The sequence below is a fragment of the Chrysochloris asiatica genome, unplaced genomic scaffold, assembly GCF_000296735.1.
Source record: "Chrysochloris asiatica unplaced genomic scaffold, ChrAsi1.0 scaffold00087, whole genome shotgun sequence".
NCBI lineage: Eukaryota > Metazoa > Chordata > Mammalia > Afrosoricida > Chrysochloridae > Chrysochloris > Chrysochloris asiatica.
In genome coordinates this window covers 5,199,186-5,209,540 of record NW_006408605.1, presented here as the reverse complement: position 1 = coordinate 5,209,540, position 10,355 = coordinate 5,199,186, and the positions used below count along the sequence as shown (strand labels likewise).

At 40.0% G+C, this 10,355-nt stretch overlaps 1 protein-coding gene across 2 annotated transcripts in view; it reads left to right on the top strand.

The window, feature by feature from the left end:
- The window catches only part of SPOCK1 (sparc/osteonectin, cwcv and kazal-like domains proteoglycan (testican) 1), a 959,407-nt gene that overhangs the window by 393,851 nt on the left and 555,201 nt on the right, over positions 1–10,355 (top strand). The window lies entirely within an intron of this gene.

The window sequence follows — 10,355 nt, the reverse complement described above, 5'->3', positions numbered from 1 at the left end:
TCTCTCCTAATCCCATCAGTCATGATATAATCAAGATGTGCTCTCCCAGGATGGCAGCTCCTGGAACAGCTGAGTGTCTAGATCCAGAAAATAATGGATTTCTGGATTCTCCTGCAAATTCCCCAGCTATAAACCCTCCAAACATACCTTTATATTTGTTCCAATGTTCCAACACCATCTCATGAGTCCTCTTGGCCCAGTATTCCATGTTGTTGTTCATCGAGCTCCTCACTACTCATCTACCCAATCCGCCATCTTGAAGGTGGAAGGCCTGGTAGTGAGTGTAGTGGTTGAAAATCTGGCTGCGAACCCCGCAGTCAGCAGCTCGAATCCACCAGGCCCTCCATGTGAGAGAGATGAGGCTTTCTGCTCCTTGTAGTTAAACAGCCTTGGAGTTTGGTGCATTACATTAACCCACAGCACCACACCAGGACTCCGAATCTTGCCGCTCCAAGTTCTCGCTGCCGCTCCAAGATCTCGCTCAAGGAAGTGACTTAGGAGCCATTTTAAAGAGGGTGGGTGTTTGATGGTGGACTCTGTTGGGAAGAAATGTTGTGTTATTATGTTCTAATAATTAAGAAACTGATTCAGTTTATAGGATACTTTTTGAAATTATGCATCGATTAAGAGATTTGAAGAAAATGTTAGTCAATTTCACCCTTTCTTATTTGTCTGGAGATATATTCTGATGAGTACTTTGAAGTACCTCTAGAGCAGGGATTGTAGTCAAGGACCTGGTGCAAGTATATAGCGGTTGGTGGGACTATGACAGACAAGCACCTACCTTACCTATGGTGAGCAACAATGACCCAACTCTGTCAGGACTTCAGTTTTCTCAAGAATAGTTAGAAATAAAAAAGTTGTGTGTGTGTGAAACTTCCAAATTTTTAAATGTTGGAAAAGAAATAATTTAAAAGTGAAACTATTTTAAGCTGGTAACTGTGGCCATGGACTATTTGGGCTTTTCTCCTAGATGAAAGGTTGAGAGGCTTATTGTCACATTCTGACAATGGTGTGTTTGCTCTGGATGTTGATGAGTCTTTGGGGTCCCTCTGACCGGGAGCAGCTGGGTAGCCAGAGATGTGGGGAAGTGCCTTGCAGAACTGGAGACAGACTACCTAGTGGGAGTAGCCTTTGCTGGGACTGTACTTAGAGACCATGAGGTCTAAAGTCCCTTGTAATAAGCATGAGAGCTAGAATGCTGGACCCGAGTCCCAGGCAGAGTGCTGGCTTATTACTGTTGCTTCAAAGGTCTTCTGTGTCACCTTTAGATGGATTGTTTTAATCTTGAAAAGAGAGAAAACACCACACACAAGTCATGCAAGGTATGGTGCCCTAAGAATTTAAAAACATATACCATGTACCAAAGAGCTTAAGTGGAGCCATTTTCTTTCTTGTGTGATCATCTTAAGAGGTGAGTTTCTTGCTCTCCTTGGGTGGGGGAGGTTGGACAACTCTGTGGGCAGTGACAACCTGCCCAAAGGGTACCGAATGGCATAAGGAATGGGTTCGTGCACAGCAGATGGCCCGGCACAGCTCCTGCTCTTCTTTAATAGCGTAAAGGAATAGAGAAGGGGAAATTTGTCAAATGATGACATTACCAAGGAAAATGACCCCAAATTTGGCAAAAACTGTCCTGAGCCCACTAGAAACAGTGTGCCAGTCTAGCCCTCTATTTGCCCGGGGTCCATGCCATTGCTACAGGCCCTTCTCCTATGCTGTGTTCCAACTCTGTTCTCTCCTTCTCTAACTCTGAAATGTAGACATAAATGTGTTTGTGTTCCCCTCTTGCATTCTTTTTTAGGTTCATGAATCATGTTTCACTTTTGAAACTGATTTGCAATGCCACTCAGCTTTCCTTAGATCTGTAGTCAAATGAGTGATAACCTAACATTTCTCTCTTTTCTGCCTACTCCCTCACCAAAAGATAGTTTCTAGGAATATGTGTGTCAGATGATCAAACAAATAGATGACAGAATTTAGGTAAAAGGCAAAAACAGTATGGGAGACAAGCTACATAAGGCTGCATCTGGGTTAGTACTCAATACACATGAACAATAAATTTCTGTGTAGTTCTAGAGCTAGATCAAGATGCTGGGTTTCCTATCAACCAAAGCAAGGAAGGAAACACAAAACCCTGTGTGCCTATGAAAAGAGCAACTGTTCTGGAGAAACAAGTTTTTCTTGGTAGTGACACCAGAGATGCCTTCCTCCTATGGGTTATCAGAAAGGTGGTTGTATTGGAGTAGAACAAAGTCTTGGCTCTCTCTCTATAAATATATATGTGTGTGTATAACTTTTATTGTGCATTGGGTAAAGGTTTATAGACAAGATCATCAGCTTTACAGTCAACAATTTATGCACTTTGTTTCATCTCAAGGATTATAATCCCTTCCCTGCAACAACTTCCTTCCTATGGCTCCCCACTTACATCTTTTTTTAAATTATTATTATTTTAAAGCTTTTATTGTGAATTTAGTGATAGTTTACATGGGAGAAAATCAGGTTTGCACTCATCCTATTATATTTTGTTTCATTGCTATTATTACAATTCCCTCTATCATTTAACAGTATTTGCTTCTATTCCCTCTTTCTTTCTTTTTAAATGTACACAAAAACACTCAGGAACATAAACCATTTAACCAACTAAAGGGCACTTTTGGCAAATCAGCCTCCTGGCTGCCAGCACACAGTCTTTCTCTGTCCATGAGTCTAGAGTCCTCAGCTGTGCTATCTCTCCATGCCATCACCTCTAACTCCGTTTCTGCTGTCACTGCTTGTCTGGATAGGGTCCCAGATTCTGCTCATGCTCTTCTCCCTTGATGATCCAAGGGTCCTCTGCTCCTGGAATGTAAGAGTAGCAACCCCCTCCCCCTTTCTGTTATAAAACTTCTACCTTTACAGTTGTGACAATTGCAATTAGTCATGATAACAGTTACTCACTATTGAATCATAAGAATCTTATCCCCATTTCTTTTTACCAGACCTATCTAGACAAGATGAAAACCATTCAGTGGGGATTCTACCTTTCCCCGCACACTCTGAAACTAAACTCACTTTTGAAAACTTGTCAACCTGCTACTATGTGCCTTTATCTTCCCTCTCCCCAATGTTAGGTAGCTAATGCTTAAGTTGCCCATCCCTATCAACCGTATATATTGAGGGGATAGGCTTAATCCTTGATATGAAGACTCCTTTCCTCTCAGTTGGTATTTTGAGATACTACATCCATAAGTATAGGTCAAGTTCATCAAATTGTAGTAATTTACACTTGCTTCCTGTATCAAATTTCTTTATCTTCCTCTAGTCAAGCTCTGATCATCAAGCCATTGAAACTAGGTCATATGGGTACTATCTGAAAGTTTAGGTGTTCTTGTGCATCTTCCCGTACTTCATATCAGCTGGACACTTCACTCTCATCTCTAGCCCTCCATGGCTAGGTCAATGTCCATTGGCTCAGGAGTTCCTAATATCCCCAAACTTCAAATCAGCAAGCCCTTCCTATTCTCTCTCTCACCTCGAGGTCAACAGAAGTCTATTGAATGTGTCGAACTCAGTCCATATCTTCATAACTGCTTTTCCCCAACTTCCACACACATGTAGACCAGTTCAGTCACCAGTGAGCTTACATACCTGCTCACGTGTTCCCTTTGTGTTTCAGTCTTGGAGAGGGGTTTGTCCTTAAGAGATTTGATTACTTGCCTTGATGGGTCCCCGGCAAATAGTTTGCTTGTTCTTTTAGTAGCTGGACTGCCATTTTAATTTTTTTCCTCTTGGTATTTCTTTCAAGAAATATCTTCTGTTCCAGTCTGGTCTGCATAACCTTTCAAGTGGGAATGTCCCACTTCAGAAGTCTCTGGATGGGGCTCAGGATTCCATCCAAGGTCCTATACACTGCAAAGGCTCCACAAGAAGCCTATTTTACTGGGCAAGTTCTAAAACCCCTTTTATGTATTCCAGTCAGTTATAGGCTGAAGATGGGCTTATAAGCTTTTTGTAATCATGCTTCCCAATATTCCTTTCTATCCCACTCAAGTGTCTATTTTACAATAGTATGCAAGGGAAACCAACATTCATAAGGCAGTCAAGTATCTTAACAATATTTCCCCTCTTTTACCCATTCAGACTATGCCTCGATCCCTGTATCACAGAGCCCTATTGTTCCAAGGTTGAGTATACATCGCTATTTACCTCTATCCCATTTAGCCCATGCAAACCTACCTCATTGTTCCCTGATCTACCTTGTTCTTCCATCCACTTCCACCTCCTTGTGTATTGCCTTCCCCTTCCTTGTGTATTTCTTGCCAATAGCTTGACAGTAAATATCATGACATACTTTTATGATTTTTTTCTTCAAGATTTCTTGGAAGCTTATACTCATGGTTTAGTTCAAGAGTACAATTCAATAAATTAATTTAGTAAGAACCCCAAATAATATAGAGTAGTACACTGTTTTCTAACTGTCTAGCTTGCTTCATGGACGAAATTGACATCACAAAAACTGAATGGCCTGCATCTCCATCAGGGAAAACTTTTAATGATTTTTTCTGGTAAATGAATAGCATTGTGGAACTTAGTGTTCTGGGTTTTCTTGTAGGAACAAAGAGTTCAGAATGTCTGTGTTACCAATTAACAGAATGAAATGGATTTCCTCTTGTCAGTCAATTGATGGGCAGAGCTAGTCTCCTCAATCAGACTTTGAGAACCCAAATGACAACTTTGATACATGGATGTATGGCCATCTTCCTCCATGTCAAGGTTTTAGGTCTATTTAAACCCACAGACATATGGATCATTAAGAAAAGAATGTCTGTATTCTTCCCTTTACGCCATAGGATCCTTGGGACTTTCAAAGTTACTAAATGGAGATTCACATATAATGTGACTTCATATAGATTGGGAACATTTTTCATGCATAAATGCATATGTATTTATATTCCCATTTCTCAAATGTGTGAAGATGATGATATGGTCAACAAAATATGCATTATATTTAAAGTCACCTCCAAATCCATTTTAGATAGTGTTGTTATCATGAAATTAGAATAAATATTATTAGCACAATGACGACCATTTAGAGAATGAGGGGGAGGAGTTCATGAATATTTCTTTGACAGTGAAGTAGAATAATTTGGACATGTTTCTATAGCGTAAAGATATAGTAGTTTCATTTTTGGAATACTTCCAAGCAAATGTTATGAATACTTATTAAAAATGCCTAGCTAAAACTCATAGAATGCTTTATTTTATGCCATATATGTATCTCTTCAATGACCCTGATAAGATAAATTCTTTGTAAAAATATACCATCAGTAAAAATAATTTTGGAATGTGAGCCATATAACTGGTGGCAGGCCTCTGCTAATAATTATGACTTTTGTTTTAGCAAGGTTGATCAGAACCATGTTTTTGTATCAGTGATTAGGCGGGAGGAGAAACTTCTTTTGTGATGATAAAATTGTACTGTTAGATTAGAGGTCATCACTCTGTTCTCATAGCAAGGTACACATTTCTCCATCAGAAAGGATTTCAAGTACATTATGGATAGTTTAAAAACTAGGATAGAGGTGATAAAAACACAGGAGTATAAACAAGCTTCAATAAGATCAGCACAATACATGGAATTTTGCATTCCTTGAGACATAATAGCTGTCCTTGGATATTTGTAGCAGTTTTTCCATGGACAGAGTTGAAGATTCTGTTGGTTCCAAAGGCTTGCCTTGAAACCATTTGGTAGGAATTGTAAAGTGATGAATTTGGGCTTAGGTCAAGGAAGACCTTTTCAGAGCTCAAGTCATACAAAGATAGGGTGGACTGTCCTGCTGGCAGGTGCACCATCATGGGATGTACAAATCTAAGACTGATAGCCACATGGCTAATTTGCTGCTGAGGGAATTGAACATGGATTTGGGAGAAGGGTATCACTGACACTTCTTCTGATCTTCAGCTCTGGAGTTCTGTGATAAGACAGCCCTGTTGAAGATGAGGTTATAATTTATGAAATGGCTCTACAAAGGATTTCCTCAAATCACCTGCCTAATTGGGATATCTAAAGTAGATTCAGGTCAGCTCTCTTGGTGAAAATGGTTTGCATTTGACTCTTAACCTTAAGGTTGACAGTTTGAACCAACTTAGTGATTCTGGGGAAGAAATGGCTGGTGATCTGCTTTTGTGAAGATGTTAGCCAAGAAAACTCGACAGAGCAGTTCTTCTCTGTACCACATAGAGTCACCATCAGTCAGAACTGACTTAAAGGCAACAGGCTTGGTTTTTTAAAGGTAGATCAGCTTTCCAGTTGTGTCTGTGCCATTTTTCAAGAATATCTAGTAAGTCAATGGGAGAATGTGCTCATGCAATTAAAACCTCATCCATTTCAAATACAAGTGACTAAGAAAGAAAAATGACTGGGTTACTAGATATTCCTAGTGAGGAGGTGAAATATATGCAGTCAGTTTAGAGTTTCCATTCCATGCATTTGGAACCTATTTCCCTATTGTGTATTCTATTGTCTTTGGCAAGAATGTCAGGGGAATCAATGGCTCTGGTGCCACATTTTATCTTGCTAGAGCTGCAGACAAGCGTAAATATCCAAATGTAGTGCAATTTCTCAGTCTGAGACTTATTTGGAGAGATTGCTGTCCTCTATGGAAAAGAAAATGTCTTTTCTTGGAGGTCTGCTGAGCAAAAAGTATGTTGGAAGCCATCATCTAAACCAGCAGTTACTGAGGACCTGGATGTAGAGATTAGACTGGTCTTTGCCCTTAAGGAAAGTCCAGTTCCTGCAAGTATGCTGGTGACAGTGACCAGCTTTGAAGGGTAGAGTCACATCCTTGTATCCCCAAAGGGCATGCATGCTCTTGTAAAATCCTGTCATCTGAGTTAGCTCATGTTGTTTGAGATATCTGGTTTTGTTAACATATCAAATAATGACTCCCCAGATGTTCAGGACATCATGCTATCTGACACCAAAGAAAATACCCTGCAACTTTCAGATAAAGAGGGATTATTGTGTGTTTGGAAAGTGTGTGCCTATGATTTGCATCTGGTCAACACTGAACTGCTGTACCATAGAGAGAGGGGAAGGAGCAATCACAGTTAACCATCAGATAAATCAGAAAGTAGTGATGCGGTTACAGGGGCTTTCCTATAGGATGTTCTCTATAGTGATTGTTATGTCTCTGTTGCCCACAATTTCCATTTTTCTTCTAAATTTTTACTGTTTTTATGGTTGTTTCTGATAGGTCCTCAAGTTGGTTCTGGCTCATAGTGATTCTATGCACAACAGAATGAAATACCGCCCGCTCCTATGCAATCCTCACAATTGTTATGTTTGAGCCCACTGCTGCTGCCATTGTGTCAGTCTGTGTGTTGGGTGTCTTCATCTTTTTTCGCTGACCCTCCATTAGGCCTAGCATGATGTCCTTCTTAGGGACTGGTCACTTCTGATAGATAACATGTATGAAGTATGACACACAAAATCTTGCCATTCTTGCTTCTAAGGAGCATTTTGGTTGTACTTCATTCAAGACAGATTTGTTTGTTTTTCTGGAAGTCCATGGTACTTTGAATATTCATACGAGTTTGATTTCTTCAAAATTTTGGTGGTATAACCTTCCAAGTTTTCATTGTCATTGTTAAGTGCCGTCTAGTTGGTTTTGACTCTGAGCATCTCTGTGTAGGATTTCTGAGGAGCAACTGATGGGCTTCAACACCCAACCTTTTAGTTAGCAGTTCAGTGCTTATTCTAGAGTAAACACCAGGACTCCTAAAGAAGGCATGCTGTTGTTAGTAAGTTCCGTCTAGTCAGTTCTGACTCATAGCAATCCTGGATAGGGTTTCTGAGGAGCAGCTGGTGAATTTGAACCACTGAGCTTGTGGTTCAGCACATTATCCCACAGCGCCACACCAGTTGTCCCTATCTTACAATTGAGTTTTAAGGTTCAAATCCTATAAAAGTTGTATATTAAGCAGCTTTTGAAAAGGGTTGAGGTAGATAGTCACCTGGAAAAGTATCTGATATTATAAGTATAAAAAACCAAAACCATATGTCTAATATTCTATTTATGTGAAACAAAATGTTTATGTATATATATACATGTATCAGACAAATGCCTATATTTGCATTTACATCAAATTTTAACCAGTAATAATGATAAATGAGATGGGAGGGACATGAGTAATTTTGCTTTCTACTTTTTGTAATTTATATATTGTCATTTAAAAAATATGTATACTCAGACTCTTGCTTTCGAAATAGAAAGTAAGAGGATAAAAAAGATCTTGTCCAAAGTTATCTAGGTGGTATGGTAGACAAGGAAGGATTTGAACCATAACCCATCTGGCTCTAACTTTCATACGTCTAGAGCAGTAGTTCTCAGCCAGGGTGATTTTTCCCCAATGGGGACATGTTACAATGTCTGGAGACTCTTTTGGTTGTCACAACTGGAGGGGGGAGAGGTCATGATATGGCATCTAGAGAGTAGAGACCAGAGATGCAAGTAGGCATCCTGCAATGCATAGCTCAGTTCCCACAAAAAAATTTAGCTAGCCCAATATGTCAGTGGTGCCAAGGTTGAAAAACAATAGTATAATGGCATTGTGCCCTTCTCACCAGAAGGTCTGGTTCCCTGTTGGGACCAAACTTGATACCCACTTCAGCCCCAATAGGACCAGCACCATGTGACTATGGGATTGTCCAGTGCTGACCTAACAAGCCTGGATCAGAGTCAGCTCTAAGGCCAGATGAATGCTGTGCCCAGTGGAAACAGTCAACAGTAAAAGAAGTCTCAGGGCTCTGTCTGTGAATACAGATTTTAAAAGAAAGAAAAGGAGAGAGAGAGAGATACAGAGAAGAGAAGAGAAGAGAAAGAGAGGGACAGACACTAATTAGGCTTTTAGGAGGTGATAACCAGAAAAGAAAGAAGCCTTGAGAAGGGCCAGGTTGGGAGTACAACCCAAGGGAAAACAAAGCTTTCTTTTAAAGGAGTGATGATGATGTCTAATTTTTTTTCCCCACCATCTTTTGCTCCTTTAATGACTTACAAGCTTATTTACTACCTGCAATCAGGTGTCATGCAGGCATCTAAAAGCTGATGGGGGCACATTGGACTGATGTTTGAATAATTAATTCTCTTCCAGGAAGTCTCTGGTGGTTCATTCATTACCAAGAGGAATTCATTTTATAATCTGCCTAGGTTGGTAGCGAGCTCCCGGGGTTGGGAGGTACCTTGCTAGAATCAGAGCATCAGCTTTATTCTTCTGCGGGAGAGGGCTCTTAGGCATTACCTAGTGTTGTCTTTTCATTTAACAGAGGGGAACTAAGGCCAGGGAGGGGAATCATTTGTCAGAAGCTACCCCAGCTAGCATGCAGGTGAAAGCTGGACAATGGAAAATGAAGACTGAAAAATAATTGATGTATTTGAACTACATAATTGACAAGGAATATTCAATATACTGTGCATTGCCAGAGTTCTGGTGTGGTGCTGTGGGTTAATGCACTGGACTGAAAAGTCCATTTGAACCACAAGTTGGCAGTTCAAGCTCACCAGTCACTCCTCAGAAACCCTCTACAGGGTCACTATGGGTCGGAACCGACGCAACGGTACTTACGAACAACAACACCATGCCTTGCCAGAAGAATGAACAAACCAGTCTTAAATGCAACCAGAATGCTCCTTAGAAGTGAGGATGGTGAGACTTTGGCCTACTTTGAACATGTCATCAGGAAAGACTAATCACTAGAAAAAGACATCAAGTTTGATAAAGTAGAAGGTTAGCTAAAAGGAGAGAAACCATCAATGAAATGGATTTGATGCACTAGCCAAAAACTACCCTAAACATACCAGTGATTATATAGCTGGCACAAGACTGGGCATCACTTTATTATATAAGGGGACTTCAAAATTCATGTTAAAATTCCATTATCTTTTTTTTCTCCCCATTATCTTTTAATTCCATTTTTCCATGAACTTTTTTTTTTTTAAGTTTTATTATGAATTGAGTGAAAGTTTATAGGGCAGATCATTAGTTTTGCATTCAACAAACCATACACCTTGTTTCTAATGATTATAATCCCCTCCAGGTACCATCAGTTAACAGTATTTCTCTCTGTTCATTTTATATCTTTTTTTTTTGTAAACACTCATGCATATATAACAATTTACACCACCAAAGGGTACATTCTGCATGTCTGCCTCTTGGCCGCCAACTCTCAGTCCCTCTCTTTCTATGAATCTAGAGTCCTCAGCTGCTTCCTCTCTCCATGTCCCTGTCTCTGCCTTCATCTCTGGTCTTTTTGATGGTTACAATGAGTCACAGCCTAGTTACTGGTAGATCAGGTTTGGACTTCATTCTGG